This window comes from Thermobia domestica, chromosome 5, assembly GCF_964235325.1.
Source record: "Thermobia domestica chromosome 5, izTheDome1.hap1.1, whole genome shotgun sequence".
NCBI lineage: Eukaryota > Metazoa > Arthropoda > Insecta > Zygentoma > Lepismatidae > Thermobia > Thermobia domestica.
Window position 1 is genome coordinate 128,450,524 of NC_137458.1, and position 24,038 is coordinate 128,474,561.

The following is a 24,038-nucleotide window of genomic DNA, read 5'->3' on the forward strand; positions in this document are numbered from 1 at the left end:
TCTGTAATTTATCCAACTTTCACGATACTCTTAAGAATATAACATGATTGCATTATATTAATTAATTAAGTAACTTGTTTATTACATACAATAATATTTAATAACCATAAAGATCCCTCATAGTTTAAAAATTTTGTATATTATTAACACTTAGACTGCCGCCATAAGAATACTTTTTGACCCACCTAGGCCATGGGCAATGTAGGATGTATAATGATAAGTTGTATTATACAGGGTCTTTCAAAACAACACCGACAACGTTTGTGAGGTGATTCCTGACACCAAGATAAGACAAAAAGTATAGACCAATCTGAGTGCACAAATGCTTCCTGTCGTTGTTATAAGCTGTCGAAAACATGAAAAATGAACTTTAAAGGTCTTTAGCTCCAAAACTATTGGATCAGAATCCTAAAGTACTCACAAATCATTTTTTATATGGGGAGTTTGGCTAATTGAAGTACTCTCCAACTACCTCTATAAAAATTGTTGCGGAAGTACCATAGGATTTTGAAACATGTATTTTTGAATAGCGCACATATTAGTTCCTAAGTGAAGTCTTGACCCGACTACGGTAGGTCTCAGTTTTGAAGCTATGGACGTTTAAATTTCTTTTTTTTTTTTTTTTCGTTTTCGGCAGCCTATAACTCCGAAAGGAAGCATTTGTGCACCCAGGTTGGTCTATCCTTTTTGTCTTATCTTGGTGTCAGGAATCACCTCCCAAACTTTATCGGTGTTGTTTTGAACCATCCTGTAATCAATGTGCGTATAATCAATATGTGTTACGCCCTCAGAAAGCAGAAAGGTGCTAGGCGCCAAAATGCAATTTTTTTAGGAGATAAATAAAAAAGAATGAAACACTAATTAATTCCGATTTTTTCTTTTTTCTAGAATTTAGTTTTCATTGCAGACCTTTCACATTGCCTCCTGCCACTTGTCTCCTTTCTGCACAGCATTAAACATGAAATGGATAGTCAAGATATGCACTTAGGAGAATGGCGCTTAGCACCTTTCTGCTTTCTGGGGGCGATTAATCTTCTGACCAAAGTATATTTTCCCTTTAAACCAAATTTTCTACAAGCTGCAGATGTTTATTATACCAACAGGCCAGGTAAATAAAGTTACAATAAATTGGTGATCTTTGTACACTCACCGTGGGCAGCTCGGCCTGAGGAGCAACATCTCTGTGTACCCACATGGTGCTCTACTCAGTGCCCTGGTACGAGTACGATACAGAGGTAGACCAATGTGTGAATAACACGGCAGTCTAAATATTAAATAAACAGCGATTAAATAAAAATGAGGAAGGTATGATTTTTTAAAGCATTTTTCGTTAAAATTTTCGATATTTCTACAATCATCAATTGATCGTAGTACCTTAGCAAGGAGACTGTACCTTGTCGCATTTTCTTTTCTTTTCTTTTCTTTTTTCACGTGAGTGCATTTCAGTTTGTTTACATCTATCCCAAACTTCCAACGAACAGCAATTAGATTGTATAAATATGAAACACAAATCAACACAATATCAAAATTATTGAAAATGAATATTTCACTTTTTATTGAATTCTATTTTATCCATTGTCTCAACTATCTCGACCAAAAAAATCATCCGTTTCCCAAATTTCTATCCCTAGTCCATCCTTATGAATGATTCTTATAAATAATCTGATTCTTAACACATTTTCCAACCGAAAAGATGTTGAAAGTGTCTAATCGATTCGGCAGCTAAAAAAAGTATCAGATGTGAAAAAATTCTAACCATTCGTGAAGCTTTTATTATAAGTATTTTTACATTCTACCCAGTATTGTATTCAATTCTATACGACATCTAAATATTTACTCCAAGTAATTGAAGTAAACGTTTAACAAAGCTGCTTTTCGACTCGACTGGGATTTATGTGTCTGTCCGTCTGTTGCATGTTATTTCACGTAAAACCTACCCGATTTTGAATAAACTTGGTACGTGTCTTCCTTCCACTTGCAAAAAATTAACCCTAGTATTGTTTAGAATTGCAATCCAACAAGTATGAGGGAGGTAAAATGGTACAAAATCCACCTCATGTTGCAAAGTTTTATAGATGTGTATGGAAGACAATATTTCAATATAAACCACCGGAATACCCTGGTTTGATTCCCGGTGCAGGGACGGCACTAGGGGTGGGCGGGGGTGGGCGGCCGCCCACCCGATGAATGGCCTTGCCCACCCATCCGCCCACCCCAACAGAAGTAAAATGATGAAAGTGACACCAAAAGCAATAGGTATTACTATTGATTGTAATGTAATAGGTTCTAAGACCCTGTTTAACTCTGCAATGAACCATGATTTTATTTACAAACATAATTCCAGATACAGCTGAACGCCAATTTACACTGGAATAAGCAGTCTTCACCCTAAAAGAGAACATTTCCTGTCATTTGAGAAAATTGAACCACTTGTACGTGTCATTATGGATGTGATATCGATAGTGTAGAGGTGGAAATGAAACTTCTCCCGAAAGTTTTGAAACGTTATAGGAGGAAAAGCAATGCAAAATTACCTCCGTTTCTCAATTTATTGAAGTGATGGATCGTTTCAAAATTGCTTTTCATGAAATTCAAAATTAGCCGTAATTGCTGTCACCATTCCTGTATCTAGTTCACCATGTGAACGTTCTTTCTCGTGTCTTAGACGGGTTAAAACATATCTACACTCTGTAAATAAATAAATAATAATAAAAAAAAGACACATCTCAATTCTCAAGGTTACTGGGTAACTGATACAGAAAACCATAGTTGCAACCCGCTAGAAAAGAAATAGAAGGAAACGAACAGTGGGATAGTTCATTTGCGTTATATGTGATACTTGTGGTGTACAACGGCGCTTGCTAATTTTTTATGTAGTAGTAATATTCTCTTCCGATGGCAGTGAGAGTACCTCGCAAGTTATTGTAGGAAGAATTCTGCTTTGAATTTGAGATGTGTAGGTCCAGGTAAATAGTATTTTGTGATTATTCTTTGATTTCTCAATGTTTGGACAGTGTCAAGTGGCAGTATTCTTGTCGTGCAGCGTTGTTTTTGTTTGATATTGTTGATATTATATGGACTGTAAACAAATAAGGTGGGTAAGAAATGTGATTTTTCGCCATGTGAACAAGGCATAATTCTTACTTTGCTCAGCTACGGTAAATCTCGAAGGGAGATGGGCAGAATACTCAAAATCCACCACTTGACGGCAGGAAGAGTAATTCACAAGCAAAGACAGCATAACAATCGTCCCTTCGTCAACAACATGATACAGAAAAGAAAGCATCAACCACAGCAGATGGCCAAATAAAATCAATAGCATTGCACAATGAAGGAATGAGTTCCCGACAACTCGCTTCTCTAATTCGAGATGACCTGGGAACTGCAGTTACTTGTACAGCTGTATTGTCTTTACTGTATGAAGAGGATATTACGAAGAAGAAACTTCGTAAGAACCTGCAACTGACAAAATCACAGAGGGCATCAACACGTAGGTGTTGGACCCGATATGCAACTTGGACTTAAGGCAACTGGAAACACGTCGATTTCTCCGCCAAAAAGAAGTTTAGAATAGTGGCAAACGATTATAGTGTGAAGTTGTGGATACGCACGAGCGTGGAACTTGACAAGGATTGCGTTTAAGAGTTGCAAATATTCACTCACTGAGTGATGGTGTGGCTTTACTTCACCGCTAAAGGTGTCAAAACGATTGATATATGTGAAGGGTCAATTGATGTACGAAAATATCTTCAAATTCTGATATGTAAAGTTTTTACAACAGTTAAAGATTACTTTTGTGAAGGAAATATGGACTATTTCGTTTTCCAGGACGATAATACTTCATGTCACCGAACGAAAATCGTTAATACGTGGTTCAACAATATGAGTATTCAGAGACTCATGTGGCCTCCAAACTCACTTGACATGAATCCAATCGAAAATGTGTGAGTCAATATGAGCAGAAGATTGAATAGACAATTATCTCGACTAGAATGGAAATCACGGAACAGGTATTCCGGGTGTGATTCCACGAAATCGACGCTGGAGTTTGCAATAACCTTGTTACCAACATGCCTGGATGATTCGCTACACTGCAGAAAGCCCCTGTTGGATATACAAAATACTAGTTTGCTGTATTGTACTTCCTGATGTTTGTACAAAATATATCTTACCCTTAATATATTTTTTTGTTTTGTCTGCTCTTGATGACCTTTCTTATTTTTATGTGTAACTCTTTCTACAAAAGATCTAGTACAAAATACACATAGCTACTTACACATGCATATAAATTAATTATATTAATCTCAATAACCTAAATAGTGGCCCCGCGTAGCGTAGTCGCTATCGCTCTCGCCTTCGGTGCGAGTGGTCCCGGGTTCGATTTCCGGTGGGGACACTCGGTCGAAAAATTGTAAAAAAACGCTTTTTCAGACCAGCCACTCTGAATGAGGTTTTCCTCCTCGCAAATGCCGAGGTGGTACCTAACTTATAGGTCCCAGGCCGCTTCCTTCCTTTCCCAATCCTTTCTTCCTTCCCTTTCCCTGGATAGTGTGATCCCCGAGGGACATCATCCCTCAAACGTGACGGGCTAAATGGCCTAAGATCCGAAAGCCCAGAAATCTAAATCCGCCCTCAATAACCCAAATCTCTGGCGCAAGTATTATGGATGAACTGCTCATTGAAAATATGCATTGTAATGTCATCAGGAATTCATGTAAAAAATAGTTTGGTTAATGTATTTTGTGAAAACCATATCCGAGCAAGTGTCTTTACAGAGTGTAAGAAATCGTATGGCAAACAGTCGCCTAAGCGATCTTTGTTTCCTTTCAGTAGAAATAAAACTTGTAATGAATATTGCTGTAGGGAATGTGGTAAAATTATTCGATGTTGGACATAACAATCAGTTCGTACCATGTAATCAGCCCTTCACAGGCCCGTAGCCAGCCCGGTGAAAGTTAGGGGGGCCCGCCCCAAAAATATTATAGTACATCACCACATTATAGTTCATTTGCAAGCCTGTGAAAATTTTAGAGGGGGCCAGTAAAAATTTAGGGGGGCGGCCTCCCTCGACCCTCCTGGATACATAGTTTCAAAGATAAAAAATGTTTGCAATAGCCTATTTTATTCTTGTTTTACTTTACTTACTTATTATGTATTTTATGATATTAACGAAAGGTAGAATATTATCTGTTAGTCTGTGTTGTTTGAACCTTCTTTTATTTCTATGCATCCATGTGCAATCTTGGAGGGTAAGGATGCGCACGAGTCGAGTCGAGACAGGATTTTCCTGACAAAATTCGAGTCGAGACACGCCTCTTCCAATAGTGAAATATACATTTTTCGAGTCGAGACATTACTTTTACAGCACATTTTCGAGACGAGACAACCACAAATCTTGTGTCGTGCGCATCCCTATTGAAGGGAGAGGAGGTAAAGCTGTCTTGAACTTCATCGACTACACAGTACACACCGTTATTATTGTTTTGAAAAACTAGAAGTGGAGGTAGTGTGTCTGTTATGCGGAATTCGGTAGGTCGAGCATATAGCCACGAACTCCCGCAGCCCATTCTAAATTCTGCATTTCTTCAGTCCCACCAGGCGAATGCCAGAATTGTGTCTTCTATAAGGCCAAACCAGTTGTTTTCCACATCCTTGTCCCTCCCCTATTTCGGTATGAGCCTTAGCTAACTAAAGAGTTTAAAGATTGAAACTTAATTATTGCCAAAAAAATGTCTACATTGCCCAGTTCTTATTTTCATTGTCCGCCCACCCAGCAACTAGGTCCGCCTTTTTCCGCCCACCCCATCAAACGTTTCTGGCGCCGTCCCTGTCCCGGTGAGAGCTCATGTGGTTCGATTCCACGTTAAGTTGTAGGTCCACGTATCATTTATCGACGCTAAACGGGACGCTGAACTCAAATCAAATCCAAAATCCAAAATAAACGTAAAAATTATTCGATTATGACAAAACTTAGTGTATATTTTTTATGACATTGTAAATATCCCAACAACTTGGGCTTAAAAGCTAGCAAGAATGAAAGGATGAATCCCCCTCCTCTTTATTTTTAAACAAAAATGTTCCAGGATAATTTTCCTTTTAAAAAAATCGATTTTGGGCTTATATGATATACATTTTCCTTCCCTAATCTTTCCCTCTGCAGTATATTAAAACTAATAAAGAAAAAGTAGTGGATTTATCATTTTACCCTGTCTCTAATGGTTTCTTTAAGAGTTTCATGATAAATTTTATAAAATTCATTCAGTTTTGATATTATTTAATATACATTTACTTTTACTCCTTTCTGCAATCCCCAGTGCTTTGGATTACAATCAGTCAAGAATCGGCGGTGAATGTAGCCTCCCAATGTGGTATGGACAGGGTCGGATCCAGAATTTTTTAAGGGGGTGGTGCACCAATAACTATCACTACATTTGATTTAAATTTTTAAGTTTTTAAATGCCTTTAGGCATCTGTGGTGTGAATGAGGAATATCACTTTGTGCAGTGAATCCTTTTCCTTCAACCTTCAGATAAGCGACTTAAACTATTGGTTTTCCAAAACTAAGCTTTCTTTTAAGCCTCAAACGGACACATGACAGCAGAAAGTTTTGGAAAAGTTTGCTTTTTCACTGCTAGGTTCTCATTTTACATAGTGTATACTTATAGTGAAGAGGGTGCATGTGCTCCGGTGCACCCCCCTAAATCCGGCCATGGATATGGATTATCCCCTCTGAGATTAAAAAAAAAATATGATCCAAGATTTTTTTTCTAAAAGATAGATTTTCATGGAAAATGATGTAGACGCTTTTTGAAGCTTCACAATAATTTCCACTACTTAGATTTAAAAGAACATAATAGTGAACCTCAGTATTTTTTTAATGTTCTATGATAAGTAGTATTCGATTTAACATAATATGTGTATGTATTTGAAGGGTAAGGGGAAAAAACGAGGAATGTCCATGTATGTGCTTTTTCGGGTGCTTTGTCCTATCTCTTGGTGACTCTTGGTACTATTTGACTACAGGGGCGTCATTTAGGGGGGGCAGGGGGGGGCAATTGCCCCCCCCCCAAGAGTTTGAGGAATACATATACTTTAATAAATTGCCTACTAATATACTAGTACAAAACGTGAAAGTTATGTCGGTGATGCTCTTGCCCCCCCACAAGCGAAGTCTGAAATGACGCCCCTGTTTGACTATATATGCCATGCATACGTAGATGTAAAAATGTCCATGTAAAAAGGGGCAAAAGATGTAACTAACTCTATTCTTCTTACGCGCTTTTCAATATTAAATCGCAGTTTTCTCGAAAATGCAATTTTGTGACATTCCTTCTTTTTTCCCCTTACCCTTCATTTATGAAGTTTTCATATAATTCCCACACTTGCAGTTGAAGTCATTCAAATATCAGGACTCACTTAATCCCTCCCCCCTCCCCAGAAAATTTAAATGAAAATCTTATGATAACTTTAGTTTTAAAAAAATGACTGAATGTGGTCTAATTTTTCTTAACTGTTTCAATCATCTCAATTGCTTGTAGTTGAAATACACCAATAATAAAAGAGCACGTTTTCTTCAATTTTATATAACTTACTTTCCTGAATATTTATTAAACACACTCAGAGTTTTATAGAACGTTGTGTGTGTTTTGTCGGAGGTTAGTGACTTACTCCTATAGTTTAGGGTTGAAATTAATAACAGAGAGGATCATTCACTTTAACAATGCATAGCATTATTAGTTATAGATATAGTTAAGCATATTATTTTGTTTACTAGAACTAATATTAAACTTTCTATGGAGACGGAAATGATTCAATAGCATCGATAAATAAAATGGAGTGAGGGTCGAAAGGAAACACCGGTCATGATGACTTGAGAAAGCCTAGACTTCCCGAAAACGTTGTCTACAAGACTATTGCAAGGTTCACTGAGATTAACATAACGAACGATAAGCCAAAAACTGGAACAGCATGCAGTAGTGAATTCCACAGATCATAGAAGCCGTCGCGAAAGCCTGTGCGAAACCAAAAGATCATAACCAGAGAGATGAAAATATTCTGTAGAATAATGTCACGTCTTATTCATGCATCTTTGAATGTGTACCTATTACCGTAGAACACGATAGCATCTAACTTTAGCTTAGAGGCTCGCAGGGGTAAAAAATCACAGACTTTATTAATCTGGTACTCTGCAAACCGGCATCGTCAGATCCTACGAAAATGTACAGGATACAGGAATCCTACTACCATCAAAATAATAGCATTTATTCGCTTAAAAAGCTTCAAAAGTTTCTTCTAGGATTCAAACAGTTCGTCGTGAGACTTCACTGATGATGTGTTGGGACTAAATTGTGATTTAATTATATATCGTTTTTTGTGAACAAAGGATAAAAACATCGGCAAAGGTGTATTATTAAGATGTGTTAGATGTATAGTGAAACCATTTAACAATACTACCTTTGGAATTTGACATTCTGTTCCTCACCATGAAGTGGTTTCCCTCCACACAAGACTAAAATAACTCAAGAGTGACTCGGAAGCAATGTCCCTGAGCTCATCAGCAGTGCAAATTGGCCAACTGGGAATCCAGATGTTAATCCGATGAACTGTCGCTCGTGGCAGTAATTGGATAGGGTAGCCTGTGTTAAACGTAATCTCACTATGAAATATTTAAAAGGCTCCCTTTTCCAGGGTGTGAAGCAATTCTCCATTCAAATGGTGCGAAATATCGTATACTCTTGCGCTGTCATACAGGACCTTGTATTCAAGAATCAGGAAGGCCATTTTGCATAGTGTTAGTGTTTCTCATATTGTTAGTGCTGTACGTTAATGAATAAATATGATAAAGTTCATTTTCTTGGCGTTTCCCTTTTTGCAGGTACAAACTTGTATGTTAGGGACAAAATGTATAATAGTGTCTAATATGGTCTAGTCAGTCCTTTTAGCTCGACATAACGTAAGTAAAATTAAGAGGTTGGCATTTAGAACTGACAAGCCATACCAGGATTTTGTAAACTAAAATCTTTAAACCCCGGTACTCCCCGCCCTGTGGTCATCGCCGGTACTAGGTATACATTTATTGTTTTTTTTTAAAACTGATAACTTTGTATTGTTACACTTGTTATGGAAATAGGGTTACCAAATTTTAAATTTAAAAAAAAAGGATATTTTGAACAAATGATATTTATGACATACTCGTTTTCACATATTTTCCTCTGTATTTCAGGAAATTTATATTAATGCAGTACTATTATAATAATCTGGTGGTATATTGTGGTTTCAAGTTATTCAAACATATTGATATCAACTTTTTTAAAGAGTGTTACTTGTCTCGTTTGTAAATGTAATGTAGCATACGACGGCGAAAGTGTAAAACCTCGTAACTCATCAAAACCAAACTTTTCAGGAGAGCAATAAAACTGTTCAGCGATACGAGGTTTTAAAAAGAGTTTTTCACGTTCTTTTTGGGTTTTCGTTTACGAGCTTTTGCACATACGTAGATTCAGATATAGGGAATTGAATGCAACCAAAATCTAAAATTTCATTAAAAAGTGGAGATAGGAGGTTTTGCACTTTCGCCGTCAATAAGCAACATTAGATAAGTCGCATGTTAGGTAGAGATTAAGTCATATATTCAACAATATACTTACATTAACATTACACTTGGTAATAATTGGAACGGAGGAGAAATAGAAACGCAAAGGAATGCAACATACTGTACTGTGCCCAAGCAAATATTGTATTTAAAAAAAACTGTTTTCTTCTGTTTCATGGAGTGGAAAAAGATAAAGCTTTTTGCTGCAGCAAAAAAAGTTTTTAAAGCATTATAGCGATGTTCAGATGGGGGAAGAAAAATGGACCTCAAAAATAGGTGGTAACTACCCGGCATTTAAGCGTATTCTGGTAACCCTATATAGAAGGGAAGGATTTATAAGGAAAATATGAAACGGTTTTATAATATAGACATCATATCGTCGCATGAGAACCAGAGGAACGTAACTCCAAAAATGCGGTTTTCGTTTTCTTCATGTTTGGACATTATTTTGAAGCCCCACTTGGTGTAAATGGAACGTAACGCCATCTGTTCTTCTTGTCCATCATCTGTTGTAATGTAGCTCAATTACCATTTTATTAAAAACACACATTTCTAAGAAAATAATATTTTTGTCCTCTCGCCTGTAAACCTAAGAAAATGTAATTACGTTCATCTGATTCTCATGCGAAGATGTGGTAATTCATGTATTATTATACACATCTGTATTGTTAATACATTCCTTAAAACATTACATTTTTCTTCTTTTTCCACTTAACGATTTCAGAATTTATTGTCACAAAACAACTCTAGATTAACCCTTCAAGCCGAAAGGCTGAGTATCCTTTCCCATTTAAATGCCTAGTCTGAGGGCGGGATGTCGGGATCCCAGCAAGCACTTGCTAAATGCAGTGTGTTATGATTTTTTAAAAAATCAGTTGTTATATAGTTTTCTTTACATATTAAACAGAAGCATTATTAGTAGGATATTACTCAAATACTGCCAGTAAGGTAGGGAAGTAGAGATTTAAATGCAGGCTTGAGGGATTTAAATATGCTAACACACAAGTTATAGAGTAGAAAAGTTTGAGTATACCCATGAAATATAATTATGAGAAAATGTATACTTCAAGAGGTTTCACCTTGAAACTAAGATTCTGTCAGAACTTTGACATACCATTATAACAAATTATTTTCACTCGTTTTACTAATATTCATAATTTATTTATCCGATTGTGTACAAAGGCTTAGAAACCAGACCTTTTAACTTCTTGTATCAAAGCAATATATCTCTATATAGTGAAAGAAAACATATTGCAATGGCATTTCATTCTTAAGACAATATAGGAGGGTTTTTTTTTAAATTTTAATTGTTCCTTGACATAAATTTAAATATTCTAATCATGCAAAGTCTCGCATCTCCGAAGAGATCAATCAAAGGAATGTTTGGTAGGAGGGAAGCAGAAATACGAATAATTTTACTAGTAGACTATAGGGTAACTAAAAGAGAGAATGCATAAATGTATTGAATTATTCTAATCGTGCACTGCAGAAGTACGGATAAATCTTTATGCTTTTTTTTTAATTTTTGGACACCACTACTTTCCCTTGATAGATTTAAACTTCAACTAATAGGGGTTCTACTTAAGCCTAAAAGAAGCCATGTTTCACTGATGATTAACTTAGCACTGAAACAGATTTTTATTCCATCTCCAACGAATAAACTGAATTGAGGGGCCTCAAAATAAGTAAACACCTTGTCTCTTGAAAATTGGCAATTTTTATAAAAGGCAATGCTCAACATTTTTTTAAACATGGGCGAATCCACCTCTTACCTCATTGACAAATTTCAGCCCCAAGTATTAGGAGCAACTCTTAACTCTCAGTGAAAACATACTCAATGATCATGAAATCAAACAATTATTGCGAAATCTATTTTGGAGTATATCTTTTAAATAGCGTAAATTCAATCCGCTTCTTTAAAGAAAATAAAACCAATGTTATACAATCAAAATAAAACACTTTTTGTGAAAGTTATCGTGGAAAAGTGTCTCATTACCATAATATGAAAATAATAGTCCTATTTCTTGGGATTGAATTTACTATCTTATTCTTGTACTTAAACCCGCAAGAAACTGGGCTATTTCCTAGGTTGCAGAGAAAACATAAGTGTTATCGAAATTTGGATGAATTTTATGAAATGTATTATGAAACAAACATGCAGACGGACAGATAATTGATAATCAACTGTCGTACATATAAATTCATGTTGAATCTAATTACAAAAAGCTCTCTTACGCTCTCTAACTATGTAGAAAAAATTGTAAATAAAAATATAATCCAGTGCAATGATTATATCAAGGTGAGGTTTTAAATTTTGAAGCTCTCCTTGTAATAATTCAAACACAAAATCGTACTGAACCCTTAACGTTTACAGTTGTATTTTGCTTCTTGAAAACTTGCATTTTCATCTAGAGATCCTTTAATGCTAGTCTTCAAAAACAAAATTCTGAAAGAGGTATAGAGCACAAGTATTTTGTTAGGATGTAGATACTTTATTTATTTATTTATTTATTTATTAATACGAGGGTCACTACGAAAGTTTTGAGATGTGAAATAACTTACATACTTAAAATCAATTTAACACTTACATTTTCCCAAAGTGTTCACCATTACGCTGTACACACTTTTGCATCCTCGAAAACTACTTTTGGAAGCAGTGTTGTCAGTCTTTTTCTTCAAGTGTTGAAAGTTCATTCTCGTAAGCCACTACAGCTTTTTCAGGGCTGCAAAATCTCTTCCCACGCATGCGATCTTTGATCCTGGAGAACAGAAAAAAATCACACGAGGCCAGGTCAGGGCTATACGGCGGATGTCATAAGTTTGACCTCCCTATATTCTAAAAACTGAATTGTGATGTTAGCCGTGTGTGCGGACGCGTTGTCATGATGAAGCAGGATCCCACGCAATCCAGTTTTTGGACGCCGTTCCCGAAGCTTCTGGAACACTTTTGTAGGCAAACAGTGGTGTACCACTGAGCAGTAACATTCCTTTGTTCTTCAAGTGGAACAGTTGCAACATGGCCAGATTTGGAGAAGAAAGTTGCGACCATATTCTACCCCACACATCGCGGTAGCTTCACTTTCGTGGGTGGATTTTCGTCTGGAAAGATCCAAACTATAGACTGGCGTTTATTTTCAGGGTCAAATTGATAGATCCAAGTCTCATCACCAGTAACAATATCAGAGACGCGTCGAGAATTGCCTCCATCAAATCTTGCAAGCATTTTTTCACATCATTCCACACGCATGCGCTTCTGCTGTTCAGTCAAAGTGTGAGGCACCCAACGAGATGAAACCTTCCTGAGCCGAAGATGATCATGAAGAACTTTTATTACTGCTGGCGATTCAATGTTCACTGTAGATTCAATGTCCTTGAAAGTTGTTCGAGGATTTTCTCGAATCATTTGTTTCACAGCGGCAATGTTTTCATCTGACACAGCTGTTGCCGGACGTCCAGCTCTCTCTTCATCTTTAAGCGATGTCTGGCCTCTTCTGAATTCACCAAACCACCACAAAATTGTAGCACGGGAAGGAGCAAGGTCCCCAAATGCCCCCTGCAAACGGTCAAGGCTTTGTGTCTCGTTTAAACCACTTTTGAAATCGTAAAGGATCATTGCCCGAAAATGTTCCCTTTCGAGCTCCATTCTAGACAGCCGAATACTGCTCACATCAACAAACAAGTGAAGGCGATACGGCCATGCCGATAAGCGAGGCGAGTTGAAACTTGCTTCGCTTCTTCGCTCTGGATACCACTATCGAACGCATTGTTGGAATTCAAATATTGTGCCACAACAATGCGTATCTCAAAACTTTCGTAGTGACCCTCGTAGTTTTAGAGATTTGTGTATCCAAAATAATATTACCTTGATCAAAAAGTTCCAGGAATCACCACCGTGTGGCGCTGTCCGACACCTGATTTGACCGTTTCTTTTTCTCTGGGTTGCCACTATCAGCGATTTTCCTTCCCAATTTGAACATCCTACTTTGCCATTTGTGTAAATGACGCAATGTTCACTACATCTATTTGCGTGCATGTTTCGATTTTTGCAATGGAGTTAATTTTGCAACAACGAGTATGTATTAAATTTTGCGTTAGAAACGTATTCAATGGTTCGAAGACCTTGGAAATGTTCGAAAAGTGTTTCGACAATGATGCTCTAAACAAAACAGCGGTTTACTAGTGGCAAGCATCCAATGAGCCAAGACCGAAAAAACAACATCGTTTTCAGTCGAAAAAGGTAAAGTTCACTGTTTGCATGGATTACAATGGGTTGTACATCATGCATTTCTGTCAGAAGTGCCTTGGGTGTCAGCAAAAAGTATGATTTGGGCGTTATAAAGCGTTTTCGTAAAGCAATCTGCCTAAAAAGAAAAGATCTACGAATAGACTCTTCAAAATCTTATCTCTCCTACCAAAGTTTCTTACATAGGTTGGGCCAAAGGAAAAGCTTGCTCTGTATAGTCCAAACAGCGTCCTTACTACTTGGTAGAGGGTGAATCTAGTGCTCAATTAAAGCAAAATTATCCTGGAATCATTCACCGATTGCCCAAGAAAACAAGACTCCACTATACTTTCGCATAGATGCTTACATATCAGATCAAATTGATGTAATGATATCTGGAGTAATGGCGCGGTGTTAGGTCACAAGCCTCTAGTGCAAGTAGGTTTCTGACTCTATTCCAGATCATGAGGGATTTGTGGTGGATAACATATGTCCATGGGTTTTCTCGGTGTTCTCCCAGTTCATTGCAAATTCTCTTATTTGACTGAATCTTCCTTACTCACTCACTTGCATTAATGATCTGTGTTCTTTAATATACGAGCCATAGGATCCGAATCCGTTTCATTTTAGTCATGTGATGCTAACCATTCATTATGAGTTAATGAATTTGACAACTACAAATCAAAAGATATCATTTAAACTAACTAATTAACTCGATGGTCTATGGAACCAGGAATTTCAATGCCGCGTTCATAAAATCTCTTCACTGACTTCTGTCCTTAGGTAACTGGATCTAGTTTGTACTCTGTATTCCTATTTCTGCTAGATCCATCTTAATGTTGTCCTCCCATCTGCACCTAGGTCTTCCTAGTGGTCGTTTTCCGATTAGATTTCCAGTTAAAACTTTGAAATCGTTCCTACTTTCTTCCATTCTGGCTACATGACCTGCCCACCTGAGCCTCCTAGCTTTAATGACCCTAACAATGCTTGGTGAGCGGTATAAATTGTGCAATTCCTCGTTATGAAGTTCCCGCCATTTCCCATTCCCGTTCCTCTTGGGTCCGAATATTCGTCTTAGGATTTTGTTCTCAAATACTTTTAATCTATGTTCTTCCCTCATGTGTAAACATTCTTACATAAAAGTAAACATCTTTAATAAACTCTTGAGTTCAATGTTGCGTCTCGCATAGCTATTAGCATGTTGAACAATTCTATTTCAACCTTAGATTCTTATGTATAAAAAACATAGCCTATATACATATGTCATTTCTATTGTATTGCGTTGTTGTTACATTACTTTTGTTCTTTATCATGTAACAGTAAAGACTTCAAATCAACTTTTATTGTTACCATGAATCACTAAATCGCATCTTAAAAGATATGACCCATAATCACTAAAAAAGATATTTTAGTTCCTACTGCTTACCTGCTAACACAGATATGCAAATTACCCAAGAACAATACATTATTACCTATCTGATCGTATCAATTTACAGTAGAAAAAAAAACAGAAGTTAAAATTTTAGAATAATAAACGAACACGCGCTGCAGAATGAGAAAAACAAAATTGGAAATGTATTAAATCAACAACTAAAGATTCGTGACATACAACAGAGCCCTCTATAACGTTGATTACGTGTTCCTTAACTTAGCCATCACATTTGATCACAATCATGCGGTTTGCAACTTGGTTAGCTCGAAAGCGCATTTTTCTTACTCGAAAAGAATAGAAGAAAAAGACAGCCAAACGACAAAATTATGCAAATAGCGATCAAGGTTATATAGTACATTGACTTTTTTTTTTTTTAGAATAAGAAAGAAAACTTTTTACAAGAAAAAACTATGATGTAGGCGGTAATAATAACGTGCAAGTTAAGTGCAGGAAGTACTTTCAGTTTATATAAAGTTCACCAGGGCGTTTTTCATGTTTTTCATAGTATATTGCAGTATTATAGAAAGTATTAAAAAAATAGGTATTTAGTATCAATTATCAAGGAACTTAAAAAGTTCGTTACTGAATTTTCTATGTCTGTGTGTGATTATTACGATTATCTATTAGCGATTTTTCAATTTTGAGCCCTCTATTAGATAGACTATCAAAAACTATCCGAGAAAGTGATGGAATTTTTCGCTTCACTCTTACCGTTCCCGAGATATTGGCCAGAAAATGGCCTATTTCTAAAGATTTTAGGAGCTATATCACGAGAACCGTAAGTCAAAGAGAGGGGATATTGGTGTTGATCAGTGGTTGATCAGTGATCTTATAAGAGGATGGTGAACATTTTGGTATCAAATAGTAACCGGTGACCACTGTCCAACTGGCCACTGGTTTTGCCAGTGGCCACCAGTTAATATCGATATCAAAATGTTTAGCATTCTCTTAGGTATTTAATAACACCAATATCACCTCCCAATGACTTAACGTTCCCGAGATATTGGTCAAAAAATGGTTCCAATTTCGGAAAATTTAAGGAGTCATATCTCGGGAACCGTAAGTCATAGAGAGATCATACTGGTGTTGATCAATACTTCAGAGGATGGTGAACATTTTGGTGTCAAATAGTAACCGGTGGCCACTGGCTAACTGGCCACCGTTCCTCAGATATTGGCCAAAAAATGTTCGAATTTCGGGAAATTTAAAGAGCCATATCTCGGGAACCGTAAGTCATGGAGAGATGATATTTTGTAAATTTTTGCGAGAAAGAGTAGAAGGTGCGGATAAAAATATTTACTTTTACATATAGGAACAATCACAGTTATCGTTCCCTCTCCATCTCTCCATTTTTTTAAAGTTCGTCCTGGCAATGCTCTTGGAGCATTCTCAACTGTTTTTTTTATATATAATTTTTTTTTTTACATTCCTCAAAAGCGAAGTATTTCATCCTACTACCTCTTCGTTAAGTCGAGTTTTCCTCTATCTAATAACATTAAAACTTTTTTGGGGGAGGGCAGTTTTTCAGTAAGCAACAACAAAATCGTTACAAAAAATGTGCATGGAGTCAGATCAATAATAAAATATTGGATCCACGGACTTATAGTTTTACTACAAGCCTTCAATTAAGTTATCCATTTCCCACTTTTTTCACAGGTGAAGATTGCAAGAGCGCATTGATGACATTTCGTTCTCTTTCTCTCTCGTAGCAGATTGCGATGAGTAATTTGGGCGAACTTTGAGCCTTGTCTACAACTGAGGGACGACCCTTTTCCGCAATAACATAATATATGATATTTTTGTGAAACGGCTTGCAGGGTTTGGAGCGTGCGTTTATTTTCTCTGCTGAAAGCTGGAAAAAGAACAATTTCGTTCTTCGTTCGTGTCACTTTTTATCCGTCATATATATAGGTACACTCATGTCCAAAATTATTCTCACATGTCTATAAATATGTTGTTGTAGGAATATAATTTGATAACGAATTCGACCGGTATTTCTTATAATGTTAGTATGTGTATAATCGGCAAAGACATGTATGTGGCAAATTTAATGCCAAAAAAGCAGTAAATAAGAACAATAAAACGAAAATAAAATTTTCTTGTCCATTTAGTAATATTTAATTGTACTTATTATAATTTTCATATTTATAATTCTCCGATTATAAATATAGTATTAGTATTAAAAGTACCCTGCAAAATCCTTATCAAATTATATTCTTAGAAGAAGACAGTTATAGATATGAGACAATAATTTTGGACATGAGTGTACATTTGCAAGAAATTAGAAATAGAAGCAAACTGTCTTTATTTAAATAGATATTTCAACTGTAGATGATCACGAACGATACTTTATTATTATATCTTCCTTAAGTTCCTTCTTTCTCGAAACATGAATAGACAAATTATATTTTTATTTTGTGATATCTAAAAATGTGCTTTTTTAAAAAAAAAAATGTCATGTAGTAATTCTAGACCTGTCGGACATTCTTTACGTATATGTTATGTATAAGACTCTCAGACAGCCCAATTCAGCCAAGACAATCCCGGTTCTAGATCATCTATTCCCCCCCCCCAAAAAAAATGTTTAAAATTACAAATGTCCTGGTCTTTCTCCAAAAGACTCTCCTTAATCCTCAACTAAAACCGAAAGTGTCAAAAATCAACCACTTCCATTTTTAATATTGATCGTTAAGGTATAAAAATAATAAAAAATAGCGAAAAGTTGTTTTCTGCAGTCAATTAAGCATATCAATAATATATGCCATCTCCACACTAATCTCGCTATCAAAACCAGAAATGGCAAAAATATTAACGACTTTCGGTTCAAAGGTGATTGTTACAGAATAAAGGCGGTAATACATAGCGAGAAGCTTTTTGTTTGCAATCAAGCGTCAAAAGAGTATATTCCATTTCCACTTGAGTTTTTCTATAGGATCCGGTCATAGTAGAAATCTACTACCACTTCTGGTTTCTATATCGAGAAAAAATCACTATATATAAACCAAACTTCACCACGTGGTGTACACGTGATACTGTTACTTGTTTAAGTTATGGAAACCAAAGAACAAATATTGAAATATTCCCTGCATATGACGGCGCTCCACATGGTTAGCAACAACACCTCTGGCGCATGGGGTCCTGGGTTCAAACTCTGATCACGCCAAGTGAACTTTGTGGTGAACAAACACCGTGTACGTGGGTTTCCTCGGAATTCTCCCGTTTCGTCCCAGTTTCTTCATTCCACCATTTCATTCATTTCTCATCTTCATCGTCTCCTTTAGCTTAGCCGGCATAACCGTGGGACGTAAAACTCAAAATTTCATTTCATTTTCAAGAAAGCAGACGGACAGTAACAACAACGTATGATGCGGAAATGTACCATCGTCATCACCAACATGAGGACTTCCGAGGACCAAAGAACAGGTTACAAAAAGGCACCGCAACACCTGAGAAGTTATCAGTTTCAGTTAGTTAACACCTTTCTCTTAGCTTGCCTGGAGCTCTGGTAGAACCAACCCTACCCAATCTTCTGACTGCGACTTGGCCTTGAAATTTCCTACTTCTCTTCTGGCTGCGACTGAACGCCGAGGCTCTGCCATACCTGTCTCTTGGCTGTGCCTGGACCCTGAGACATCCTTACTCACCAATACAACAATAAGGCTACGGTCTTAACAATAAAATTCGTTCTTCGTATCGCATAATTTTAATTATATTTGTAACTAAGAAAGATAGTAATAAAACGGTAGTAAGAAGAAAAAATCTCGTGTACTATCATTTTGCTCTACTGAAGTTTACAATATTTTGAGTTTTCATGGTAGATCAGTGGTAGAGCGCTTACCTCTGATGTATTGGGTCCCTGGTTCGATTCCCGGCTAAGTACGTTTGTGGTGGACAACATCGTGCCCGTGGGTTTTTCTCGGGTACTCCCGTTTCCTCCCACTTTCTCATTCCACCAATTCTTCCATCGTCATTTACTTGCTTTAATCATCGTCTTCCTTAGCCTAAAGGGCATACTCGTAGGACGTTAAACTGAAAGATTTCATTTTTTTTATTTTACAATATTTTGATACTTTCAGTTGATCACAATTGTCGCAGGTCGCACTTGTTGCGACACCGATTGTAAGTAATGGTTTTAAAAAAAAATTCAGTACATATTATCAATCTTACCGAAGGAAATATAGATTATATTAACATTGCAGCTAAAATTAAAAAAAACAACAACCTTGTAACAAAAACATCAAGAAAGAAAATGTATCATGTTTTTAGAAGTATCAATTTCAGATATCTGGGACAAGGAAATCTTTATTGAGAAGTACTTCTATAGATATCAGATAACATTAAAAATCATGAAAGGAGGAGAGACTTACAACGAGATGAAAAAGTAATAAAGAAATGGAATGTAAACGTTATCAAACAGCAGAGTAAGAAACACACAACTTAATGTTGTGAAATTTTGTTGAAGAATCGATTGTCATTGAGGAAACGAGACGACTTAACATGCAAACAGAAAGTTAAAGCATGCATGATTTCACTGCTCAAGAGAAAGTGAACTATTTGGTATACATTGTTCAAAGTTTATAATTAACTATCATGCAACCTTATACTCTTGCTAGAATTACATCTAACTACCCTTTTTTAAAAACTAAAACTAGCAGTTCTACCAGCGCTTCACAGAGGATGCTTGCGTTTGTTTTCGCAATCACAGTTACGGTGATGAATTTATAAATACGGCGCCTTCTTATAAACGTTTACGCCGTCTTCCCAATGTTCTGTCATCTTCCTTGCATTTTCAAAATTTAACTACATGTGATAGAGCATTTGAAGATATATGTATGTATATATATGTGTGTGTGGTGTTACGTCCTCCCCCATGTCGTACGAAGGTTTATGCTTCTAATATGGCGTATACACTGCATGTAGCATAAAAAGTAAAATAAAATAAGTATAGGGCCTATAAAAAAATAGAAGATTGTTGTGAAGATATGCCAGGAAAACCTTCATCCAGTAGTGGATTGGCAGTCGTTGATTATGATCATGACGGTAATGTGAAAACTAAACGTAAACTTTTTTAAAATTTTTAATGTATCAACACTGAAATAAAATGTATTTAGTTTAACGTTCCACGATTGCATCTTGTAGGCAAAGGAAGACGCATGACATTATGCTAATACTATAAAGGATGGAAGAAGAATTAGTTATGTGGAGAGAATGAACACTGGAGACCCTCGAGAAAGCATACAGAGATAATTTTATCTACAAGAAATTTCTATAGCTTGAAATCGGACTACGGGCAGTTTGAGCGTGAGCTAGAGATAATACTCTTACATCCATATCCCGAGACATTGGATAATCCTACGTAGACCCAACAGACAAATTATTTCATAGTTATTTTTAAACAAAAAAGTTAATGTAGTATATTAGATGATTTTAGGCGTTAATTCATTAACATATTTTATTCATATATAAAATTTTTGAACATCAATACAAAGAAAGTCATGCTCAAAGTGTTGTGCTTAGAATATTCTCTGAACAATTTTGAATTTTTTTCGCGAATAGCTATCTAAATAAATACTCGAAGAACTTAGATACTCGAAGAACTTACTTTGGTCGTAACCTGTTAAGAAATAAACAGAACTATGTAATATGAATAGATTAGAGGGATAATTTAAATTAATAAAATGTAGGAAACAAAGATAAAATGTGTTATTTTCAAAAGGCATGAAAAAAATTAGTTATATTTGTAATTTCAAAACTTCAAATTCATTTCGTGCTTTCTAACCACAATAACAGTGAAGAAACTATTGTTAATAAGGAGAAAATTGAGTTAATGAATTTCGATGGATCTAAGCATTTCGAGTACCAAAAGCCAATTTGAATGGCTATCTACTTTTACGTAATATTTTAATTATTAATAATAATGTTAACTGAGAGAATGTACTTCTTTAATTACTTTTACAGACAGTGGTCGCGAAGAAGAACGATATTAGTAGGGAAATTGGATGAAATTATAGAATCTGTTCTTGTCGGAATTTATACTCAGAAAATTAAAAATCCTCGTATGTAAAAGCACTTCTTCGGTTCATATGAATGTATATGAAAGTATACATATTGATAGTTCATAGAAATAAATAGGACTTATGGGCTTCTCAAAGCATTTTTTATAGAAAAAGCTATTTGAATTAAATATACTAATAATAAAGAAATTGAGATAGGTACGAAAGTGGAATCTTACAATAACAACTCATTAAATGGATGGGTGAACATCAAATTGGTGTAAATCACTTTGTCAAGGGTGAAAATGACTTACTTGTTAGATACAAAAATCAGATCTAAATAATTCAATCTCTTAACAGAAAATGTGAAATAAGTCAGAGCTTCATTCTGAAAGATGGCAGATTTCAACAAATGACTGTCAAAATTTTACTGAGGAAAGATACAGTTTTTAAAAAATCAGAAAAGTGGTGTTAGACAGGCAAGAAAATACCGCTTGTTTCACTTTCCCTTTCACCCGTTCAAATAATAGAAAAGAAAATATGACTTACACCATTTTAACTTTCACACGTCAAAATAAGAGAAAAAAATATGACGTACATCACTGTGACTTTTACCCGCCAAAATAAGACAAAAGAAAATATGACTCACGTCACTTTAACTTTTACCCGTCCAAATAATAGAAAAGAAAATATGACTTACACCACTTTAACTTTCACCCGTCCAAATGATACGTAGAAGATATTTAAGATGTGTGGTCAGATGATCACCCGCGCGAGTAGGTTGAGTTACAACTACGAAGCTTCTGGAAGGAAGATCTTCAGATTTCCACCAAAAATGTTCTTTTTCTTTTTTTTTTAAATCACAGCATTGATTATACCATTCAGAACTGACATAGAATGGAAGAACGATTATCAAAGGTATTTCTAGAACCCAGAATGTTATCTTGTCAAAGATTCTCTCTTTCTACATCAAAAGTGAATAATTACAATTTTCGTTGCCCTTTATTACTGAAAGATCTCGTTCGACCTTCAGGAGCCCAACGACACAAAATGAAGATTATTGATTTTATACCCTGTTATGAAGTAATAATGAGGCTAGGATTAGTAAAGCAACGTTTGATGTTACTAATTATAAATTTTTTTTACACAAGTCGTTCCCATTAAATAATAGAACCAACCGTGAACCGATCAATATAAGGTAGTTTACTACTAAAAGAACATTATAACATGTGAATCACTTAAAGGTAATTTTTACGCTAAGAACGAAAACATCATCAGCATATATTTTGCTTAAGATTTAGTGATGATATGTGTTGTAATGTTAAAATCTATTGAATATAAAGGATTAAGCGTGTGCGTGTGTGTGTGTGAGAGAGAGAGAGAGATATGAGGTGTAAAATCAAAATATTAATTGGTAATCAGACCAAATACTTAGGATCAAGAAACAATCACTATCTGTTTCAAAATGACATATGTACATAATACAACTATTTTATGGGCCAGCACTTTATTCACCGTCTGAGGTTCAATTTGAAACTCAAAGAAACACGATTTATTTATTATTTACTTACAACCCTAGAAAAATCTGATCACACATGCATATTCTATAGGCACAAATTTCATCAACTCATAATTATTTTGACATAAAATATCCACCAACATTTAAGAGCAGAGTCTGCGCCTCATTTCGATAAAACTTTTCATCTTAGCAGCATAAAATGAAGTAAAATGTACGGGAAATTAATCTATTATTATGAAAAAACTGTTTTCAGACAAAACTGATAATTCATAATAAAATAAAATAAAAAATTCATAAAATTGAAAAACAAATGTCAAGGATATAATGTATTTTTAAAAAATATATTTTTGTGTATCTGTTGGTTCTACAAGGAACACAATTTTTAGATTATTTATATTAAAAAGTAGTAGTAATGATAATCGTAGTGTCCTATATCATGTCAAACGCATACCAAATTACATATATTTTTTAATAATGGTGATTTTACAGTTAAAATGATCATACGTTCATTACAAAGGTTTTAAAGTAAGTTAGTGGTGGCCACGGTGGCTCAATAATGGAGTGCTTACCTCTGGTGCATGTGGTGCCTAGTTCAATCTCCGGCCAAATACGCTCATGGTGGAGGACATTGTGTCCGTGGGTACTCCCGTTTCCTTCTACATTCTTATTCCACTAATTTTTCCACAATCATTCACTTGCCTTAATCATCCATTTTCCTTTACCTCAAGGGCATAATTGTGCAACATTAAACTGAAAGATTTTCTTTCATTTAAAGTATGTTGGGGTCATTTTGAGAAAACGTGTCTGCAATAGTCCATTTGTGCACTGGTGAAGGTTGGAGACGCTATCAGGCCTTGCAAGAAGGAAAATAGGTTGAGTGTGATTCACATCACAGTATTCCGTGTTTTTCGCATATAGAACTGACAAATACCAAAATGGGTTGGAGTGAAACGGAGAAAATTACCACTTATAATACTGAAGGAACGTCAGACAGAGCTATAGCTAGAAAATTTTGAAATGAAATCTTTGAGTTTTACGTCCCACGGTATGCCGGTTAGGCTAAAGGAGACGGTGATGGTGAGTAATGAATGAAATGGTGGAATAAAGAATGTGGGAGGAAACGGGGGAACCCCGAGAAAACCCACGCACACGGTGTTTGTCCACCACAAGGTTCACTTGGCGGGGGTTGGGATCGAACCCGGAACCCCAACCACCAGAGGTGAACGCTCTACCACTGAGCCACCGCGGCCCCCTACGAAATTTTGGTGTTCTGCGTGTGT

The 24,038-nt window shown here is 35.9% G+C and overlaps 1 protein-coding gene across 2 annotated transcripts in view; it reads right to left on the reverse strand.

Annotated features, from left to right (window-relative positions):
• The window catches only part of LOC145686118 (TOG array regulator of axonemal microtubules protein 1), a 539,413-nt gene that overhangs the window by 464,715 nt on the left and 50,660 nt on the right, over nt 1–24,038 (reverse strand). The gene's annotated exons all lie outside the window — the stretch shown is intronic.